Here is a 23,472-nt window from a genome sequence, read left to right on the forward strand (position 1 = left end):
GCTCTTCATAGCATTGAGGCACGTCTGTGGGGGGATCAACAAGTTAGGCCCTAAACCAGAACTGTTAACCCCCAAATTCCATAAATCCAGTGCAAGCACGTTCCCCAACAGCTGCAGTCCTTTGCCTTGCTCTTTTCTTTCTCCCATTAAAAGTTTGGAATTCCTTAATGCACAACACGCACAACACATCAAGCAAAGCTCCCATGGAAGGACGTAATGTGCGAGCCAGACAGGCACTAAGTATTTTTTGTGTGGTTGATGTACCTTGCCAGCTTAGAGTTGGTTAATTTATTTAATTTGATTTCATCCTTTATTTAGCCAGGTAAGTCATTGAGAACAAATTCAATAACAACCTTGTTAATTATTTAGATGAAGTGGTTCAACTGGAAAGTATTTCACGTCCCTAAATCAGATTGCAGAATTAAGATTTTGCCAAGGCTGTTTGCCAGAGTTGGAGAGGACATTCAGGAAAGCCTAAAACCTTGGAGGTGGACACCAATGCAAATAGACCGGGATCCCCTGAAAGTTAAAAACACAAGCTCCCTCCCCTCTCTTCTACTCATATTTCCCACTCTCAATCACTCCCTCTTTCCCATTCTCACTTTATCTTTCTTTTGAAGTTCAAAAGACAGCTGCATGGAATAAAATGCTATTTTTACCACAAACAGGAGGAGCAGTTGCTTTTCTCTCCTTTTATTTTGGATCACAGATTCAAAAGCGGTGATCCCTGCCTTGGCGAGATAGTGGCCCTTTTTTTTCACAGCTCCAGTTGTTCAGTGGCATTCAGGGTAGATTACAGGACACAATGCATGGCAAGGCCCCTCGTGGGGCGTCCTGAGGGATACCAGGCGGCAATTACAAGGCCCTCAGAGGGGTGGGAAGGCCTAACGCAACCCTCTACTCAAAGCTTTTAATTTGTGATCGCGAGGGCCCCAAATTAGGAGGGCTGCATTGATGGAATTTGTGGATATGGCCCATCCCTGAATCTACCACTCCTTTTGGTTTGGAGTGGGACAGCTGGGCTTTTATGTAAAACCCCTACACATGATGCACACCCCTACATAGTTTAGTGGTTTAGTGTACTTGGTTCAGAGGCAGGGCACATATCAGACTTTACTCAATGGAACTTTGCCCCTCACACTGCAGAGCAGAAGCCCAGAGAGAGTCGGGGCCGCTCTCCATGGAACAGGACCTGTGTATTATTCCAGCTGCAGTCGGCCCTTTTCAGAGGCGGTGTCCCAGAACAAGATAACTCCTTGTGTTATCCATTGGTTCAACACATGCCCTTTGCTTTAGGTACATCGGTTACATTACTATATTGTTACTAGCACAACTAGAACGGTGATGAACAAAGGAAAACATGTAGGCTGCTTGAGTTGGGGGTCAATTACATGTCAGTTCCAATAGGAGGCCCTACATTATGGACATTTTTGTTAATTTGAAAGGTATTCCCTGTTGGACACATTTTGATTAATATAAGTATGTTCCTTGGAGCATTTCTGTATCCTGCTGTAAATTATGTAACCTCCAGACTAGAATGCTGCGGCTTAAGGCTGCAAAGCTCATCCCTCTGCATTGTGAATAGTGTTGGCCTGACGAGGTTGTTGTTTCTTCAAATAAACAAATGTGAAGACCAGCCTCACCATCTTATTTCTACAAATGCTCAATACACCATAAAAACAAACGGTTTGTGCCATGTCCATCTCTTTCTGACTCTCTTTTAGTATCCTAATACTGATTTAAATGACTTTTTCCACATTTTGTTACGTTACAGCCTTATTTTAAAATTGATTAAATAAATACAAATTCTCATCAATCTACACACAATACCCCCTAATGACAAAGCAAAAACAGGTTTTTAGAATTTTAGCAAATGTATGAAAAATTTAAATCAGATATTACATTTGCATAAGTATTCAGACCCTTTATTCAGTACTTTTGTTGAAGCACCTTCAGCAGTGATTACACCCTCGAGTCTTCTTGGGTATGACGCTACAAGCTTGGCACACCTGTATTTGGGGAGTTTCTCCCATTCTTCTCTGCAGATCCTCTCAAGCTCTGTCAGGTTGGATGGGGAGTGTTGCTGCACAGCTATTTTCAGGTCTCTCCTGAGATGTTCGATCGGATTCAAGTCCGGGCTCTGGCTGGGACACTCAAGGACATTCAGAGACTTGTACCAAAGCCACTCCTGCGTTGTCTTGGCTGTGTGCTTAGGGTCGTTGTCCTGTTGGAAGGTGAACCTTCACCCCAGTCGGAGGTCCTGAGCGCTCTGGAGCAGGTTTTCATCAAGGATCTCTCTCTACTTTGCTCCGTTCATCTTTCCCTCTATCCTGACTAGTCTCCCAGTCCCTGCCGCTGAAAAACATCCCCACAGCATGATGCTGCCACCACCATGCTTCACCGTAGGGATGGTGCCAGGTTTTTTCCAGACGTGACGCTTTGGCCAAAGAGTTCAGTCTTGCTTTCATCAGACCAGAGTCTCTTTTTTCTCATGGTCTGAGAGTCCTTTGGGTGCCTTTTGGCAAACTCCAAGCGGGCTGTTATGTGCCTTTTACTGAGGAGTGGCTTCCGTCTGGCCACTACCATAAAGGCCTGATTGGTGGAGTGCTGCAGAGATGGTTGTCCTTCTGGAAGGTTCTCCCCTCTCCACAGAGGAACTCTGGAGCTCTGTCAGAGTGACCATCGGGTTCTTGGTCATCTCCCTGACCAAGGCCTTTCTTCCCCTGATTGCTCAGTTTGGCCGGGTAGCCAAGAAAAGTCTTGGTGGTTCCAAACTTCTTCCATTTAAGAATGATGGAGGCCACTGTGTTTTGGGGGTCCTTCAATGCTGCAGACATTTTTGGGTACCCTTCCCCAGATCTGTTCCTAGACACAATCCTGTCTTGGAGCTCTACGGACAATTCCTTCGACCTCACGGCTTGGTTTTTGCTCTGACAGGCACTGTCAACTGTGGAATCTTATATAGACAGGTGTGTGCCTTTCCAAATCATGTTCAATCAATTTAATTTACCACAGGTGGACTCCAATCAAGTTGTAGAAACATCTCAAGGATGATCAATGGAAACAGAATGCACCTGAGCTCAATTTCGAGTCTCATAGCAAAGGGTCTGAAATATTTCTAAAAACCTGTTTTTGCTTTGTCATTATGGGGTATTGTGTGTAGATTGATGAGGGAAAAACAACAATTTAATCAATTTTACAATAAGGCTGTAATGTAAGAAAAAATCTGGAAAAAGTCAAGGGATCTGAACACTTTCCGAATGCACTCAGACACATTAACTAAACATATTTTAGAAGCTTTTCACAGACAGCCGCAACTCAATAATCAGTTAGGCCTATTGCCACGTGCTCTGCCCAAATTGTGGGCTTCCCAAATAGGTATGGGCCTACAAGCTTGCGATTTGAAACAATACACAGCAAAACAGTTTAAGAAGTTAATGATCCTCAATTCCTCTGTGGTTAAGTCATGCTTTTTGGTGAATTATTTTATAGATTTCTTTATAGACCAGAGTAATTATATCATTTTGGCAAATTGTATAATACATTCTATACATTAGTTTATCCTGGATTAAGCGTACATTTTCGTTAACTGTAATTTCATTAATTATGTTCCAACATGTTCTAACACTCCCTCCATCTTGTACAGATATGAGTATTTCTGGCAGTCATGAATAGCTAGCTAGCTAAATAACTGACTAGGTAGCTAACGTCATAACTTTTAGGACCTAGACAGAAAAAACAAGACGTTTCCACTACACAATAACAGCACTTACAGTTGACCTGGGCAGCTTTAGGAAGGCAGAAATGTGACGAACTGACTTGTTGGAAAGGTGGCATCCTATGACGGTGCCACATTGAAAGTCACTGAGCTCTTTAGTGAGGCCATTCTACTGCCAATGTTTGTCTATGGAGATTGCATGGCTGTGTGCTCAATGTTATACACCTGTCAGCAAGGGGTGTGTCTGAAATAGCCAAATCCACTAATTTGGAGGGGTGTCCACATACTTTGTATATATTGTTGCATGCTGTCTTTGTGTATAGCTGTATTGTAATATGTGCTGGTAGCAAATACATTTTCATACAGTCCTTCATTAGTTAATAGCCTTGTTGCTCTAGTTGTGCTATCAGTTATTCTATTGTGTGCAGTGCATTCATTACCTCTGTGTGTGTGTGTGTGTGTGTGTGTGTGTGTGTGTGTGTGTGTGTGTGTCAATAAAGTATCCTTGTGTGTAACTCTGAGGTTGCCTTATTCCCCTCTTACTGGGGGAGGTGCTAGCGGGTCACAGACCAGCCCAAAGAGAGAGTTGCTCTCTTTCAAACAGGGTATGTAGGAAATTGCATGATTACATTTTTTCCCTATTGATGCCAAGTGTCAATTAACACTTTTTTAGTCAATCTTTTTTTTTGGGGGGGGCTCACAGAGCTCATTTTGCCACTCACAGCTGTCCCCCCAGTGTTTCTTATGAAGTTGACTGGGTAATGAAGAAAAGTGAAGAAATTAGGTTGGCAGTATAGCCACATGTACAGTCCCCACCATATGTATTTGGACAGTGAAACTAAAATGTTAATTTTGGCTCTATTCATACATCTGGAATTGTCCTTATGGTAATAGTTTTCTTTGCCATTTGGTTCTGTTCTTAAGAGGGAGCCATTTTTGGACCCGAGGCCATTTTCTGACATGCTGAAAGCATGTTTACGGTTAATAAAAAGGACAACCTGTGTACAGAAGGAACCTCTGTAGAGGAAGGGTTCAGCTAGCGTGTGTGTGTGTGTGTGATGAACCCATATACGTAAATACCCATCCACATTTATTTAGCAACATTATTTATTGCTATCTTTTTTACACCCTCACTGACACTCAGTCCTCTCTCTTTCTTTCGCTCGCTCTCTTTCTCTCACACACTCAGACATACACACGCACACACAGGCTAACACCTAGGCTTCGTTTTCTCACAACCTTTCTCTAAACAAACCCTAAACACTTTAGCAAACCATAAGGGGGTTAAACTGCCTGAGCTAAACTGCCTGAGTCCTATAATGGTTCTGGCTGTTGAAAAGGGGTGTGTTCTAAAGCCAGTAACATCTGTGCCTTTACCCTCAGCCCCCACAGCATGCTGGTGGAACAGAGCGAGAGAGGGGGAGGGAGAGAGATTATGACGGAGCGAGGCAGGGATAGACCATTTGTTTTCGCAGATTCTCAGGAATAGTAGGGAGAGGCTGCATTTGCCGGCCGGCTGGGGGAAGATCAGGAACGTCTGCTTGTGCTGTGTGCTGTTCACCTCCCACAATCCGGGCTCTGGGAATACATCCAACCAGAACTAGCCTATATTCTTCCTCCCTTTCATTGTGGACAGCCCTTGGGGAATTTTTTCACTTGAGGCTTTTTAATCATGTGCTGAGATCCAGTTAGTGTGTTACCTGGATACTGATAGCTCCCAGAAACAGTATTTCGCTGGTAAGCTGTGATGGAAGCAGCTCTGTAGTAATGTGCTTGTGCAAAACTGGATACTGCAGCAACGTGGACTCTTAAAGGGGATACAGCAACTCTCACTCACTTCAATAGGGGGTAAGAAAATACTGAATTTGATATCCCACATTCCTCCCACATGATGAAACGAGAGCAATGGGGTTGAGCATTGTCCAGTCAACGAGCCTGTCTGCTATCTCTGCAGATAGGAATGTGTTATGCCTGCATGTGATTGTTACCTCTGGGAGGGGGGTAATGCCTTGATTGACTGTTAACCCTTCAGTTGGCGATCTCACTGTATTCCACTCGACGGGAGGTGTGACAGCGTGTACAATTAATTGTAAGGTGGTGGTCTGGTGAAAGGGGAAGGGGGGCTGGCGGTGCCTTGGGCTGGTTTTAATGTAGAGATCTGTCCTCTCTGCATGCGGGGGAATGCCCCATCATGACAAGCTTCGTCTGGAGATGTGCTGAGGTGGTGGGATGAAAAATCGTCCAACCTCCCTCAAAAGTTTTCTTTATCAGAGTATGCAGCCTTTGAGCAGAACTGTGTGTATCTGTGTCTCTAACGTGTGTGTGTGAGGTAGATGAGCTTGCATCCATTTTTATCGGGGGGTGTGGGGCAGTGCAGATAAGGTCAATGAAATGGAAAGTCACCTTGAAAAGAGAAGTCTCTTCAAGCTGTCTCTCTCCCAGGCATGCTATTTTCCACTCTTCATATGGTCTCTCTCTCTCAACTCATTTTGCTTTGCTTTATCAACATGCCCATAGGAGATGCAGCAAATCCAAGGAACAAACAGTTCAACTTAATGCCTACGTAGATGTAACATGGCGAGATAGTGAAAGGGATTTAAGCTAACAGTTGGGAATGGTGGGGCAGACTCCTGTGTAACCTAGTCCCAATGTGTGTGCAGCCCTACCTCTGGCTTACATCCCTCTCCTCCCCTCCCCTGCCCCCACCCCCATCAGCCTGTAACGTTAAGCAGTGTGTATGTTTTGTGTGTGTATGAGAGTGGGATCCCCTAGCTGGCTGTCATGGCAGTTCCTAGAACTCATCAGTCCATCCATCCATTTACAGTACATCTATCCATCTTTGGGTATTTTAAAACTCCATCAAAACATTTTAAGGTAAGATACTGAACATGCATACTTTAGTGTGAGATATGACAGAGAATTAGACCTTTACCAGTTTTTAAGCCAATATGTAGGCGTGGCCTCTGCTTAGGGAGTGGACGCTCTCTACAAATCCGATTTTGCTTTTGTCTGGCGAATTTGGAAGAAAATAACTTTTCCCCACAAATGACAACAAATGGGGCATTAAAGAAAAGGTAATATGTGGAAATGCGATTTTTAAATAACACACAAAGCTTTTGCCAGTCACCCAGCTGGGGGTTGCCATGGAAACTGAGGCATAGCGAAGATTCTGCAGTTTGAAACTGTACCTTGCATGATAACTGGGAAGGGTGCAGTGTCACACATATTTGTTCATATGCAGTGTCCACAGTGTAGTATATAGGGGTCTGTCCAATGGCTATATATATGAATGGACAAAGCCATCGACTACATGATACTATTCATTCCTATGTGAAGATTCAATAGCGCATTGAAGCCAAATCAAGTCGGTTAAGATGGCGTCTCATGGAGACATAACATGCACAGCTTGAGCTACTCCAGGAAGTGACGTTGCAGGCTATCTCAGTGCTGGCCCCTCTCACTGAGTAACTCTAGTTGAAGGCCGACTGGGTACTGCAGGCTAACTAAATGATCCTTATAACTTCTTCTGTGTGCGATTTTAAAACAATCTGTTCAAGGACATACAGTGCCTTTGGAAAGTATTCAGACCCATTGACTTTTTCCACATTTTGTTACGTTACAGCCTTATTCTAAAATTGATTAAATCGTTTTTTTCCCTTATCAATCTACACCAAATACCCCATAATGACAAAACAAAAACAGGTTTGTAGAAATGTTTGCTAATTTATGGAGAAAAAAAAACAGTATTCAGACCCTTTACTCAGTACTTTGTTGAAGCACCTTTGGCAGCGATTACAGCATCGAGTCTTCTTGGGTATGACGCTACAAACTTGCAACACCTGTATTTGGGGAGTTTCTCCCATTCTTCTCTGCAGATCCTCTCAAGCTCTGTCAGGTTGGATGGGGAGCGTTGCTGCACAGCTATTTTCATGTCTCTCCAGAGATGTTCGATCGGGTTCAAGTCCGGGCTCTGGCTGGGCCACACAAGGACATTCAGAGACTTGTCCCGAAGCCACTCATGCTTTGTCTTGGCTGTGTGCTTAGGGTCGTTGTCCTGTTGGAAGGTGAACCTTCACCCCCAGTCTGAGATCCTGAGCGCTCAGGAGCAGGTTTCATCAAGGGTCTCTCTTTACTTTGCTCCGTTCAGCTTTCCCTCGATCCTGACTAGTCTCCCAGTCCCTGCCATAGAGAACATCCCCACAGCATGATGCTGCCACCACCATGCTTCACCGTAGGGATGGTGCCAGGTTTCCTCCAGACGTGACGCTTTGGCCAAAGAGTTCAATCTTGGTTTCATCAGACCAGAGAATCTTGTTTCTCATGGTCTGAGAGTCTTTAGGTGTCTTTTGGCAAACTTCAAGAGGGCTGTCAGATGCCTTTTACTGAGGAGTGGCTTCCGTCTGGCCACTCTACCATAAATGCCTGATTTGGTGGAGTGCTGCAGAGATGGTTGTCCTTCTGGAAGGTTCTCCCATCTCCACAGAGGAACTCTGGAGCACTGTCAGAGTGACGATCAAGTTTCTGGTCACCTCCCTGACCAAGGCCCTTCTTCCACGATTGCTCAGTTTGGCAGGGCGGCCAGCTCTAGGAAGAGTCTTGGTGGTTCCAAACTGAGAATGATGGAGGCCACTGTGTTCTTGGGGACCTTCAATGCTGCAGAAATGTTTTGATACCCTTCCCCAGATCTGTGCCTCGACACAATCCTGTCTCGGAGCTCTACGGACAATTCCTCATGGCTTGGTTTCTGCTCTGACATGCACTGTCAACTGTGGGACCTTATATAGACAGGTGTGTGCCTTTCCAAATCATGTCCAATCAATTGAATTTACCACTGGTGGACTCCAATCAAGTTGTAGAAACATCTCAAGAATGATCAATGGAAACAGAATGCACCTGAGCTCAATTTCGAGTCTCATAGCAAAGGGTCTGAATACTTATGTAAATAAGGTATTTCTGTTTTAAAAAACACCAAATATATATATATATATATATATATATATATATATATATATATATATATATATATATATATATAAAAATCAATTTTAGAATAAGGCTGTAACGTAACAAAATGTGGAAAAAGTTAAGGGCTCAATACCTTACGAAGGTGTATTAGAAGCAGTTACATTTTTATTTATTTACACGACCATTGACCATGAAGATTGCCATTTTTCCATTCACTATAATGGGGATCCTGTTTTCTGCTAACAATACCTGCAGTACCGCAGTAGGCCTTGAACTTCTGTGGCTTCAATGAGAGGGGGTAGTCATTCTCCCTGGATCTGTCTATGTATTGTACACACAATTGCTTTTAAATAGTGCTCAATAGTGGCACGAACGGTTACCAGTTTAGTGGATTGGAAAACCAGAGAATATGTTGTTTGGGATTCAAATGAGCAATTTATGAGCTTTTCTAAGAGTCCAGTTCAAAGTTCAAAGCTCCAAGGATTCCCCCTGACCCCACCTGTTTTCTTTCTCTTCCCTTTTTGCCCTGCCTTCCTAGGCCCCTTGGCCAGGACAAACAAGCATACACTGCCTGGATGACACCCACCTGACCAAGTATGTTAGCACATTAATGTCCCTCCCAACCGTTTCCTACTATTTGCACTAATCTTATAGTTATGGCCTTGCTTAAAGTGGTCCTTTGCCAAAAACTATACTAATAAAACCCTATGAAATATGTAATGAAGACATTGTGACAACAAGCAACCACCTTTTTAAGTCTTCTGGGAGTGTGGAAAGGATAGACCATTGTCTCTTTGCATTGGAATTTTAATATCTGGCTGACTTTTCTTGTAATGAATCTCTAGTGGCATGTCAAGAAATATAGTTTTAATGTTTGCTTAAAGGAAGGAATTTAGGAGAACAGTCATTTTTGGAGTCATGGGTGCACACTAATTGCCTGGGACATCACGATATTTACAGAAGATGCCGATACGATATGTATTGCGATTTGATATTCCAAACATATTGCTCACCATATGTCTGCTGCGGAGGTTGAAGAGAGAGCCATGAGGAAATAAAGGTAATATCATCTGTGGTCCTCTGTAGCTCAATTGGTAGAGCATGGCGCTTGTAACACCAGGGTAGTGGGTTCGATCCCCGGGACCACCCATACGTAAAAATGTATGCACGCATGACTGTAAGTCGCTTTGGATAAAAGCGTCTGCTAAATGGCATATTATTATTATTATTATTATTATTATTATATTTATTTATTTATTTGAGTAATTTGACCCCCATTTTTCTCCCCAATTTCGTGATATCCAATTGCGATCCAATTACGATGTTGTCTCATCGCTGCAACTCCCCAACGGGCTCGGGAGAGGCGAAGGACAAGTCATGCGTCCTCCGAAACACGACCCACCAAGCCGCGCTTCTTAACACCCACTCGCTTAACCCGGAAGCCAGCCGCACCAATGTGTCGGAGGAAACACTGTTCAACTGACGAAGGAAGTCAGCTTGCAGGCACCCGACCCGCCACAAGGAGTCGCTAGAGCGCGATGAGCCAAGTAAAGCTCCCCCCGGCCAAATCCTACCCTAACCCAGACAACCCTGGCCCAATTGTGCGCTGCCCTATGGGACTCCCGGTCCCAGCCGGTTGTGACCCAGGGATCGAACCCCAGGCTGTAATGATGCCGCAACGCTGCGATGCAGTGCCTTAGACCGCTGCGCCACTCGGGAGGCCCGAGAAAACAAGTTTTCATCAGTCATGGAAATAAAAGTGCTGAAAACAAATTGGCTCCTTATTTGAAAAGAAGATGAAGAACAAGCTATGAAGTGCAAAAATAATATTGGGATTCACATAGCTTAATACTGAGAGAGGGTGACAATAAAATAAAACCGATTGGAGATCTTACAACTAGACAAAAATGAAATGGTTATTTGAGAAACACAGACACATTAGAGACAGAACCCATTCCCCTCTTTATTGCAGGATTGTGATGTGATTAATCAACATTGACACTAGTTCATTTTGAATAATAGTTTAAACACTTCAAAGAATCAACACTTCGTCACTTCAAAATATACAAATGAGCTAACTCATATGTAAAGATGAAATATCTTAGTCTAAACAACAATAGATAATTGAGTTATAACATATAACATGCTATTATTACTAAAGAATCATTTCAGGTTAACAAAAAAAGCTCCATACCAGCGGAGGCCAACCTTGCTCCACTGATCCCTGATCTACTGGGTGAGCAGACTTCTATTCCAGCCCAGCAATAGCACACTCATTAGTTTTGATAAGTTGAATTAGGTGTGTTATTTCTTGGCTGAAACAGAACACTGCACACCCAGCAGACCTCCAGCAGGGTTGGCCTGATCCAATTGTTTGTGATGTGTAATTGTATGTTTTGTATACAACATTTGCTAACATAGGTAGGCCTACACATTTAACCCATGGCATATAGGATATACCCTTAGTCTCTTGGGACATTCATTGGGGCCACTCTCTTCATCTGCAAACAGGCTTTCACAGCTTTCCATATCTGAGGACAGAAAACATCACAAAGAAACAGGCTTCATTATACTAAAATTAGATGGCACTGAATGTTACGTTGCTATTACTGTATCTCACTGTCCTCAAAGTTTTCCCCTCTAGGCACTGGAACTGGAGAATCTTTTCATAATGTCCTCCCACAAAATTGCCTGCCCTACCCTTACCAAAAAATATTGCAGTTTTGAAACCGCAGTAAAAGTGCAGCAACTGCAGTCGACTGTGGTATTTTGGGCACAGTAATGGCAGAATAACCGCAGCGTACTGCAGTTGAACTGCAGTTATACTGCACTCTAACTGCAGTTATACTGCAGTGTACTGCAGTTATACTGCACTATGACTGCAATCTTTTTTCGTAAGGGTATCCTGTAGCCTACACCCTTACTTTACTGACAGCTGGAGCTACAATTTCACCCTCTTCCATGGCTGTTATCTACAGTGGCGTGCGAAAGTATTCACCCCCCTTGGCGTTTTTCCTATTTTGTTGCTTTACAACCTGGAATTTTTTTTGTGGGTTTATATAATTTGATTTACACCACATGCCTACCATTTTGAAGATGCAAAATATTTTTTATTGTGAAACAAACAAGAAATAAGACAAAAAAACAGAACACTTGAGCGTGCATAACTATTCACCCCCCAAAGTCAATACTTTGTAGAGCCACCTTTTGCAGCAATTGCAGCTGCAAGTCTCTTGGGGTATTTTTGCCCATTCTTCAAGGCAAAACTGCTCCAGCTCCTTCAAGTTGGATGGCTTCCGCTGGTGTACAGCAATCTTTAAGTCATGCCACAGATTCTCAATTGGATTGAGGTCTGGGCTTTGACTAGGCCATTCCAAGACATTTAAATGTTTCCCCTTAAACCACTCGAGTGTTGATTTAGCAGTATGCTTAGGGTCATTGTCCTGCTGGAAGGTGAACCTCCGTCCCAGTCTCAAATCTCTGGAAGACTGAAACAGGTTTCCCTCAAGAATTTCCCTGTATTTAGCGCCATCCATCATTCCTTCAATTCTGACCAGTTTCCCAGTCCCTGCCGATGTAAAACATCCCCAAAGCATGATTCTGCCGCCACGCTTCACTGTGGGGATGGTGTTCTCGGGGTGATGAGCGGTGTTGGGTTTGCGCCAGACATAGCGTTTTCCTTGATGGCCAAAAAGCTCAATTTTAGTCTCATCTGACCAGAGTACCTTCTTCCATATGTTTGGGGAGTCTCCCACATGCCTTTTGGTGAACACCAAACGTGTTTGCTTATTTTTTTCTTTTAGCAATGGCTTTTTTCTGGCCACTCTTCCATAAAGCTCAGCTGTGTGGAGTGTACGGCTTAAAGTGGTCCTATGGACAGATACTCCAATCTCCGCTGTGGAGCTTTGCAGCTCCTTCAGGGTTATCTTTGGTGTCTTTGTTGCCTCTCTGATTAATGCCCTCTTTGCCTGGTCTGTGAGTTTTGGTGGGCGGCCCTCTCTTGGCAGGTTTGTTGTGGTGCCATATTCTTTCAATTTTTAAATAATGGATTTAATGGTGCTCCGTGGGATGTTCAAAGTTTCGGATATTTTTTTATAACCCAACCCTGATCTGTACTTCTCCACAACTTTGTCCTTGACCTGTTTGGAGAGCTCCTTGGTCTTCATTGTGCCGCATGCTTGGTGGTGCCCCTTGCTTAGTGGTGTTGCAGACTCTGGGGCCTTTCAGAACAGGTGTATATATGCTGAGATCATGTGACGGATCATGTGACACTTAGATTGCACACAGGTATACTTTATTTAACTAATATGTGACTTCTGAAGGTAATTGGTTGCACCAGATCTTATTTAGGGGCTTCATAGCAAATGCACGCACCACTTTTCCGTTATTAATTTTTTAGAATTTTTTTAAACAAGTTATTTTTTTTCATTTCACTTCACTAATTTGGACTATTTTGTGTATGTCCATTACATGAAATCCAAATAAAAATCAATTTAAATTACAGGTTGTAATGCAACAAAATAAGAAAAATGCCAAGGGGGATGAATACTTTTGCAAGGCACTGTACAAATGCATTTGGAGACTGTTTTTAATTTACAATGATTACATCAAGATAACTTCATATTAGCTAGCTAACTAGCTGACATTTAATTCACTTAGCTAAACCGTGTGTAAAGTTAGCTACCTAGCAGCTCAGTTGAGTTAGCCTACTGTAGCTAGCTAGTTAGCTAATAATATATCTTATTTTTACATAAAAATAATGTATTTCCTTACTTGAATAGGTTCTCCCGCTGTCCTTACGAAAACAAAAGAATGTAATAAAGATTTAGTGACGCACATAACACGCAGCACCCCTTCTACGGGCGTGTAGAGGGAGGGTTCTTGAAATGTAACATCCAATACTAATTTTTCCGCTGGGAGCCAGAGGATCATTCAAACCGTTTATGCAATACACATTTCTCCAGACCTCCAAAGGAGGTGTGATTTTGAATGTATGGCAACACGAGACTACATTGTATGTAACAATGTCACATGGTTATTTTAATTTAATTTAGAAAAAGCCTTTTCAGTGTTAAAAATAAAATAATACTCACACGTATTCGAATACTAATATCAATTTGAATATTCGAATAGCCGCGCCATCCCTAATATGAATGATATTTGGGGAGTCACCAGAACACTTCAGGCCAGGTTCACTTTCAAAGCAGTTAAACCTCTGTACCAAACGCTTGCCCCTCCTTTCACCTCAATTTGAAGGTCGACCTGGAGAAGAATGCGAACTCATCACAGTAAAGTTTAGACTGGGGGGTGGACGACAGGTCTTACTGTCTGCAGAACAAGTTTGACAACGCTGCCTGTCTTTCAGCCATGTCTTTAATCCTCCCTCCCAGTCAGGAGGGAGTGTGGAATTTGTCCCCTGTGATGAGTTTACCCGAGAACCTGATTTGTCTTTTACTCACACTGTGTAACCACAGTGGGCAAATGCACTGTCCTTACCATGGCTCTGTAAGGGGAAAGACTAGGGCTGGCATAATACTCAACTAAACATACTCTGTAAGCGGTTTGTTACTTCACTACGCACCGTAGTGCAGGGCTCCATACGGGGAGACACTGTCGATGTGGAACACAAGCTCAGACCATGTGACATAGATTCGTTATTCGTTATCATACTCTCTGGAACACAACACAGTCTTTGGATAAATGGAGTTCCTTCCCTTACAAAAAAGATTGCAGTTAGAGTGCAGTACAACTGCAGTATGCTACAAATACTGCGTCCAACATGTTTATTTTACTGCAATAATTTGCAGTTTTAAAACGGTAATCTTTTTTTGTAATGGATATTCATATAATTGTTCCTCACCTCCTAGATATTATCACATACTGTACTCTGCAGTATCAGTCCCTAGGTAACTTTTCAGTGTACTACAGCTGCCGAGTCCAGCCTTGACTATATACGATTGTGGAGTTTAGAACCGCCCGTCGTAGTTGGCTTGTGAAATAAGTGAATTTTCTCCTCCTAGGTCATGACACTAAGTGTTGATGACTGAACTGTCACCCCACTGATGTGTTCTCGGTTAAACATGGCCCTAAGCCATTTACCCAAATCAAATGTGTTTTTCCCAACAGTCACTGATTCACCTAACTCTAGCCAAAGTCAGTTCAGAGCAAAACTTCCTTACTTCCTCCCTCTTTCTTTTTCTATTTCTCTCACACAAACTCTCTCTGTTCTCTTTCTCTCTGTTCTCTCTGTTCTCTCTGTTCTCTCTGTTCTCTCTGGTCTGTCTGTCTGTTCTCTCTGGTCTGTCTCTCTGGTCTGGTCTGGTCTGGTCTGTCTGTCTGTCTGTCTGTCTGTCTGTCTGTCTGTCTGTCTGTCTGTCTGTCTGTCTGTCTGTCTGTCTGTCTGTCTGTCTGTCTGTCTGTCTGTCTGTCTTTGTTAATCCAGTAATCTGAGAAGGATCTCGGACGCCACTCCCATGAGCACCCTGGGCCTTCGCCCATGTGACATTCACACTTCAGAGACACTGCTCCCCTGTCACATCAACACAAACCCATTCATAAGAACTCATACTTTTGTGTTCAGGGCTTGCCATACACTTGCAAGAGACTCACGTGTACAATTATGTTATACTCTAAAAACCTGGGGTTAATCCCATTTAAGATGGATCACATTGCTGTTATGATAATGTAGTCCATATCGTTGTTATAGTTTGTTATGCGTGTACAGCACTTAGTCTTTTGGCTCAGAAGTCTAGGGTTATATCCATATTAGACCTACAGTTCGTTGCTTTATTAAAGGAAAGGTTCATATTTTTTAACCAAATTTACCGGACCCATATGCATTGGGTGCGTAACCTGATTATGGGGTCCACCCACGGTGCTCAGAATGACAGAAATAAACAGCCTATTCAAAACAGAGTGGGACGATAGATCCCAAATTCATACAACCAGTAGGCCTAGGCTACATCTAAAAAACCTAAAGAGCAATGATGCTCATGCAACAGATCAGAAAGTTTAGCTTAAAATGTTGATCAACTATTATTTCTTCATATTATAAGCGCAACAATGCAGTAGGATACGCGCAAATGTTCATTCCATAATGCAATTAGCGGGAAAACACCATTGTCAAAAGTGTATCACACATGCAAGCGGTTTCATGAGCTGGAGATGAAAATATCAATTAGAAATTTAGAAAGAGTGGAGATCTGAAGGTGCAACAACTAGCATGGTTTGCTAATATGACCAGGATTGTGTCTTTGGCTACTGGACAATGAAATAAAGTTGATTTGAAAACCAATAGAACATGAGAGAAATAGGCTACAGGCTTCAATGGCATATGAAAGTATTTATAAAATAATTACCTGCATGTTTGTTTGGATTTTGGCTAGGCTACAATAAAGTAGTAAAATGTTCAGGTTTCAAACAATTTATGTTTTCAAAATGCATACTTCTCCAGCTCATTGCAAAGTGGTGTGACACGCTGAAGCCTGCCTATGCATTTGAATGGCGAATGGGAATTGTGCTTCAATTACCAGTTGAGAAATAGAAATAGCTATTTTTGGGCCTCCCGAGTGGTGCAGCACTACAGACCCGGGTTCGATCCCAGGCTGTGTCACAACCGGCCATGACCGGGAGTTCCCATAGGGTGGAGCACAATTGGCCCAGCGTCATCCGGGTTTGGCCGGGGGGGCTTTACTTGGCTTATTCCGCTCTAGTGACTCCTTGTGGCGGGCCGGGCGCCTGCATGCTGACTTCGGTTGTCAGTTGAACGGTGTTTCCTCCGACATATTGGTGCGGCTGGCTTCCGGGTTAAGCGGGCGGGTGTTAAGCGCGGTGTGGCAGGTCATGTTTCGGAGGATGCATGACTCGACCTTCGCCTCTCCCGAGCCTGTTGGGGAGTTGCAGCGATGAGACAAGATCGTAATCACGAAATTGGGGAGATAAAGGGGAGTAAAATACAAAAAAATTATGAAAGAAATAGCTGTTTTTAATCGTGGCCATCAACTGTTTTTAACACGTGATCGCATTTAGAATTGTTGCGCAATGATTGGGCTTATAAAAGCACGTTTCACTACATTTACATTTTTACATTTACGTCATTTAGCAGACGCTCTTTTCCAGAGCGACTTACAAATTGGTGCATTCACCTTATAGCCAGTGGGATAACCACTTTACAATATGTTTTTTTTAATATATTTTAATATTTTTATTGTTTTGGTTCTTTTTTTATTTATATATTATTTTTTTATATATATATATATTTATTTTTTTTTTCTTTTTTTGGGGGGGGGGGGTAAAGGGGGGTAGAAGGATTACTTTATCCTATCCCAGGTATTCCTTAAAGAGGTGGGGTTTCAAGTGTCTCTGGAAGGTGGTGAGTGACTCCGCTGTCCTGGCGTCGTGAGGGAGCTTGTTCCACCATTGGGGTGCCAGAGCAGCGAACAGTTTTGACTGGGCTGAGCGGGAACTGTTTTTCCGCAGAGGTAGAGGGGCCAGCAGGCCAGAGGTGGATGAACGCAATGCCCTCGTTTGGGTGTAGGGACTGATCAGAGCCTGAAGGTACGGAGGTGCCGTTCCCCTCACAGCTCCGTAGGCAAGCACCATGGTCTTGTAGCAGATGCGGGCTTCAACTGGAAGCTAGTGGAGTGTGCGGAGGAGCAGGGTGACGTGAGAGAACTTGGGAAGGTTGAACACCAGACGGGCTGCGGCACACCAGACGGTTTGATGAGCTGTAGCAGCAGCTCTTGCGCTTCATCGACTGGTATTTCAATCAAATAATGGGATAAAATGCATTTTCGCAATGGGATTTTTTTCTTCTCCCAGACAATTGGCCGGCCCCAATTTTATTTATTGTCTTTTCTGTTTTTTTATCAGCCAAAAGCCGGCTATTAACGGCTAAGGAAACCCTGCTCCAGACACTTTTTGGGTGAGTCACTTGGTTTTGGGAAACTTACCCCAACCAGTGATATACTTCCTCATGCTCATTCTGCAGTGCCAGGGCATGGATAAAACATTAACAAAAGCTCCAAAACACCCAAATACATCATTTTAGACACGGCAACTCTCTTAGTATAGGCTAGTGATGCAGGTCTTTTAGATGTTGTGCACATGAAATTGTGTCATTCCGAACTTTATCCTCAACGTTATATTTCATTGTGTTTGACTCAAGCGAAACTTTTCTGTGTGCGCATGCGCTCACCCAAGCTGTAGCCACTAGCCAAGCCATTGCTTTTTGTGTTGATCCCCCCCTAATGTTCACATTCAGATTGAATTGCAAGCAGAAGTGCATGTTGAGTGAGCCAAAGTCAACGTGATGTCATGACATGTCTTATGGAAAGAAGAGCAAATGGGATGCCATTTAATCTCTCGATGCCCCAGAGGGATTCAAACCGTTATTAAAAATGCACTCTTACTTCCCCTCTTCCCGAAGGTAGCCTAATCGTCAGACTTGACTGGATTAGTGAATCAAATATCAGTGACTGGTTTAAGGAAGGGATGAGGGAAGGCTGTGTTTTGAACATACTCTAATAGGGGCTGTGAACTTAAGATGGGAATGTCTTTTCATACTGGAATGGAAGGAATGGTTATACGTGATATGGAGATGAAGTCCTCCCCTCCTTGTTTCTACCCATAAAGGTTATCTGGCACAGTGTTTGAAGCTTGCACAAGCCAAGAGATAAAACATAACATCTAAAAGAAACTGAGTGAGGCAGGGGGAGAGAGAAAGGGGGTCGAAGAAGAGAGGAAGGGGGAGAGAGAAGAAGCAAGGGAGAGCGCAATGAAGAAAGAAGAGAGAGAGAAGAGTGTTGGTTATGTGAGTGAGGGAGCCAGAAGGGAGGGAGGCCGCTGGAGTGAAAGTGTCAGCTCTCATTTGATGTGTGCAGCACAGCAGACCTCCTTTGTGGGGTTGCCTCCAGACTGCCAGCGATGATACACCTCTGTCCACATCCATCCATCACCTTCCTAAGTCTGGTACATGGTTTAGGAACGTGAGCACCACCCACCCACGTTTAGGGCTCTCATCTTCTGTTTTTTTCCCTGCAAGACCTAATAGAGGTGAATGCTTCTTTGGCTTACTCTCAGATAATACCAAGTACTGTATGTAATGTGCCCTTGTCTCAAGCTACAAGTTTGATGCTACTCTACACAGCAACTCTGCACCAAGCCAGGAGTAGACTTAACTATCGGAATTAGAATGACAGTTTTTGGTTAGTTTGCGGAATTAGTTTTTTGTGTGCATGTGTCGAAGAGAGAGATATTATTGCAAGTAATAATGTGGTCGAGATTGTGGGAGAACTAGTAATATGAGGTGACAGTAGCTGGTAGGTGTTGTTGTGTGGAAGTTGTTCAGGGTCATTGAGCCCTCCAAAATATGAGTGGAATGTGATCCTGTCTTGACAAGCCAATGGGAGGGGGGGAAACTTGACACCGTCACAGATAACCTTATAGAGGGGCAAGTTCAGGGGCCAGAGTCACAGGTTAATGAAATGACTGTAAACATGCAAACCCTCTGAGGCTTACGGTGACATTACTGCTAATCCGGCACACACACACACATAACACACACACACACACACACACACACACACACTATCTCTCTCCCTCCCCTGTTTCACGCTCCCTTTATTACATTCCCCCTCTTTCTCCCACAATTTTTCACACACTCTCCCGCTTTTGCTCTCACAAACCTCCTAGCTCTTTAAAACTAACATGGTCTCCCAACTAGAGGTCCGAAAAGGCCCGTGGAAAAGCAGACCCAAACAGACCCATGCCCTTTTGGATGTTAGAGACTCGTTCAGATCCGAGAGTAGAACGAGGGAGAGAAATAAACCTCTGACCTGGCGCAGCCAGCGCCATCAGGGTCATGCCTTTTCATTAAATAGCAGGGGGGGGAAATAATTCAGTCGACATTCATAACGGTTATAGACTATGACGATATTGTCTATCAGGGGTGTCAAATAATGATAATGGACCTACATTTATACAGTTTCTTGACTGTGTCCAGCTCGCTAATAATCACCGGAAATAAACTAAACAGTCGGGAGTATTACGGGCAACAGGTTCAGTACCCATCACTGCATTCTGTATCAGAAAGTAGGCTGGGCCTCTTTTGAAGTCTTGTAGATCGATGCATTGCACTCTTTTTGTTTATAAAGCCCTTTTGCACAAACCTCTGCTGTACTTTACTTCAACGTTAACCTACAGACGTACGAGCTACCAAACCCGGTCTCAGGGATGGTTCTTCAGAGTATAGAATGATCGACAGAGTTCCCTGCAACTTGATGTTGTGTAGCCTCTGGGGCAGTTCAAATTGTTGATTAAGGACCTCTTTGCTGAAGAATTTGATTGTTTTCTTGAATGACTCCCTATGGAAATAGTTTAAAAAGAAATGTGAAAAAGAAACGAGCGATATTGGCCAAATGAGCCAGAATTGCGTGTCCCTAAAGACTACCTATAACAAATTACAAAAATATAATTTCCTTGTGTTTCGATGTGTAGTATATTTAAAACCTTAGGCTATAGCCTATTGAACTCGCACAGTCAAGTCAAAGGGTCGCTAAATGCGACCAAATGGTCACACTCTGGAGCCCTGTAATCGTTGAGCTTGTCCTACTTTAGTACACGTTCATGCCCAATTAAGACTTTGTTGTGTGCCTTAGTCTCTTCTGCCTTATGAGCATCAATATACTGTACTGTATCTAAAGAAATAGGTAACTGGCTTTGACTGTTCTCATGGTTGGTGGCATTTGGGTGACTATCTTTGGACACACTTTTGCCTGTGTCTGTGTCTCTTTCTTTTGGATTTCCAGTATCAGAGTATTTAACTATAACCACAGAGAGATTTATTGTTGTGGCAGACTCAGAGTACTGTGTATTTTTGTGTGTTTGTCAGATGTGTTTCTGAACTGGTACCACAAAACCATTTATCCAAACCACCCCTTTTGGTTAATCCACAATATCACAGGTCATAAGTTCAGCCAAGAGTCCATGACACTGGGGCAAACTTAGCTTCCACAGGGATAGAGATGATAGAATATGTAAATTAACCAAATCCAATCAAATATCAAGATGGATTTCCAAAGACTATACAAAGGGACAATGGGAACCATTTCCAGATGCTTTGCTCTGGCTTTAAGAATCCAGTTTCCTCCCATTTGGATTTGAGTCTGCTTCAAACATGCACCTGCGCACTGCACTTGTACTCAACAAGAAATGACAGTTTGTTGTTGCAGCGATAGTTCTGCTGCTGGATGGAAGCGCTTGATCACGGAGGTCCAGCAGGGACTAGAGACAGCTGCTGACAGATCCCTTGCTCGTTCGCCGCATGTTTTGTCCATGTTTTGATGCTGCTGTGCTGCTGGCAGGCAGGGCGACCCTTGACTGCTTGCACAGTTAGGGTGGTGGCCAGACCAGATGTATTTTTTTTCTCTCACTGGTATTGGGCAGTATCTGTGTCGGGGTGTTCCACACAACCCTATTGGAGTATCTAGAGATGCACAGCTAGACCACAGCTGGTCATTCTGTGGCGGACTGCACCTAAATGAGGGGTTGTCTTTGAACACTGGTCGACATTGGTAAACTTTGTCTTATCCCTCAGCAATATTTTAGCCTCCCTCATTGCTTGAATGAGACAGATTTGCATTCACATGCATTCACAATCATACATGCATAAGAAATATGTTTTTTGTATTTGTTTGTTTGTCGAATCTCTGCTAAGAATGTGTAAAAAAAAGTTGCTTTGTGGTCTGATTGCGTTCAGATCTGGCTGACCACTTCAGGAGGTGGTAAGAGATCGTCCATTTTATCCACGCCAAACTTGGTGCAAACCACACCCACGAGAAACCTAGCAACATTCAAAGCCGTGCTGATTAGTCAGAGTTTGGTTGTTCCCTGTGAGAAGTAAAGGTGCGCGAGAGACGGAAGAACGCTAGAGACTGAATCCCACCAAAACAAAACATTGCCATCAATACCTTGCATTTTCCCGAATTTGGATATGAAGTTGCATTAAACTATGTAGCTTTTCAGTGAGTGATTGCAGCCAGCCTGACCAGATGGATAGCATCGACATCATGGATAGTGGCATTGTTGTTGGAGGTAAGTAAGCTGTGAATTATATCAAAGTGTTATCGCTATCTTAGAACGCCGATTGGGCTGAAGCTATCTAGTAGCGTTAGCTTAGTGTGATTATCTAAGTGTTTACGAAAGGACTATTGAGATACTTATTTTTTATTTTTTTTTGGGGGGTGGATCAGCTTAATATTGCAGATAGATTGTATCTTCTGTCAATGTAATTGTCTGCATCACTTCCAATCCCCCATGTTTTTTATATATATACTCCCCTTTATTACTTTTCAACCCCGCCATCCTTTCCCTACTTGGAGTAAATTAGTGAACAACAATGCCCAGGCCTCTACTTCCGGTCTATACTTACTATCTACACCTTATGGACAGAGTTAATTTTACAATAATTCTATTATATATATATATATATATACAGTGGGGAGAACAAGTATTTGATACACTGCCGATTTTGCAGGTTTTCCTACTTACAAAGCATGTAGAGGTCTGTCATTTTTATTATAGGTACAATTCAACTGTGAGAGACGGAATCTAAAACAAAAATCCAGAAAATCACATTGTATGATTTTTAAGTAATTCATTTTCATTTTATTGCATGACATAAGTATTTGATACATCAGAAAAGCAGAACTTAATATTTGCTACAGAAACCTTTGTTTGCAATTACAGAGATCATACGTTTCCTGTAGGACTTGACCAGGTTTGCACACACTGCAGCAGGGATTTTGGCCCACTCCTCCATACAGACCTTCTCCAGATCCTTCAGGTTTCGGGGCTGTCGCTGGGCAATACTGACTTTCAGCTCCCTCCAAAGATTTTCTATTTGGTTCAGGTCTGGAGACTGGCTAGGCCACTCCAGGACCTTGAGATGCTTCTTACGGAGCCACTCCTTAGTTGCCCTGGCTGTGTGTTTCGGGTCGTTGTCATGCTGGAAGACCCAGCCACGACCCATCTTCAATGCTCTTACTGAGGGAAGGAGGTTGTTGGCCAAGACCTTGAGATACATGGCCCCATCCATCATCCCCTCAATACGGTGCAGTCGTCCTGTCCCCTTTGCAGAAAAGCATCCCCAAAGAATGATGTTTCCACCTCCATGCTTCACTGTTGGGATGGTGTTCTTGGGGTTGTACTCATCCTTCTTCTTCCTCCAAACACGGCGAGTGGAGTTTAGACCAAAAAGCTCTATTTTTGTCTCATCAGACCACATGACCTTCTCCCATTCCTCCTCTGGATCATCCAGATGGTCATTGGCAAACTTCAGACGGGCCTGGACATGCGCTGGCTTGAGCAGGGGGACCTTGCGTGCGCTGCAGGATTTTAATCCATGACGGCGTAGTGTGTTACTAATGGTTTTCTTTGAGACTGTGGTCCCAGCTCTCTTCAGGTCATTGACCAGGTCCTGCCGTGTAGTTCTGGGCTGATCCCTCACCTTCCTCATGATCATTGATGCCCCACGAGGTGAGAACTTGCATGGAGCCCCAGACCGAGGGTGATTGACCGTCATCTTGAACTTCTTCCATTTTCTAAATAATTGCGCCAATAGTTGTTGCCTTCTCACCAAGCTGCTTGCCTATTGTCCTGTAGCCCATCCGAGCCTTGTGCAGGTCTACAATTTTATCCCTGATGTCCTTACACAGCTCTCTGGTCTTGGCCATTGTGGAGAGGTTGGAGTCTGTTTGATTGAGTGTGTGGACAGGTGTCTTTTATACAGG

The 23,472-nt window shown here is 43.4% G+C and overlaps 1 protein-coding gene across 4 annotated transcripts in view; it reads left to right on the top strand.

The window, feature by feature from the left end:
* Positions 1-23,472, top strand: part of LOC121552884 (disheveled-associated activator of morphogenesis 1-like) — a 141,271-nt gene that overhangs the window by 38,942 nt on the left and 78,857 nt on the right. For 2 of the 4 annotated variants that reach the window (XM_041865978.2, XM_045211259.1), the window contains exon 1: positions 5,138-5,566. The exons of 1 other annotated variant lie outside the window; for it this stretch is intronic. The gene's annotated coding sequence lies outside the window, so the exon portion shown is untranslated. Of the gene's footprint in view, positions 1-5,137; positions 5,567-9,219; positions 9,278-23,472 lie in introns of those variants that run through there. One more of the 4 variants, XM_045211258.1, reaches the window with a different exon arrangement.

This window comes from Coregonus clupeaformis, chromosome 36 (genome assembly GCF_020615455.1).
Source record: "Coregonus clupeaformis isolate EN_2021a chromosome 36, ASM2061545v1, whole genome shotgun sequence".
NCBI classification, from domain to species: Eukaryota; Metazoa; Chordata; class Actinopteri; order Salmoniformes; family Salmonidae; genus Coregonus; species Coregonus clupeaformis.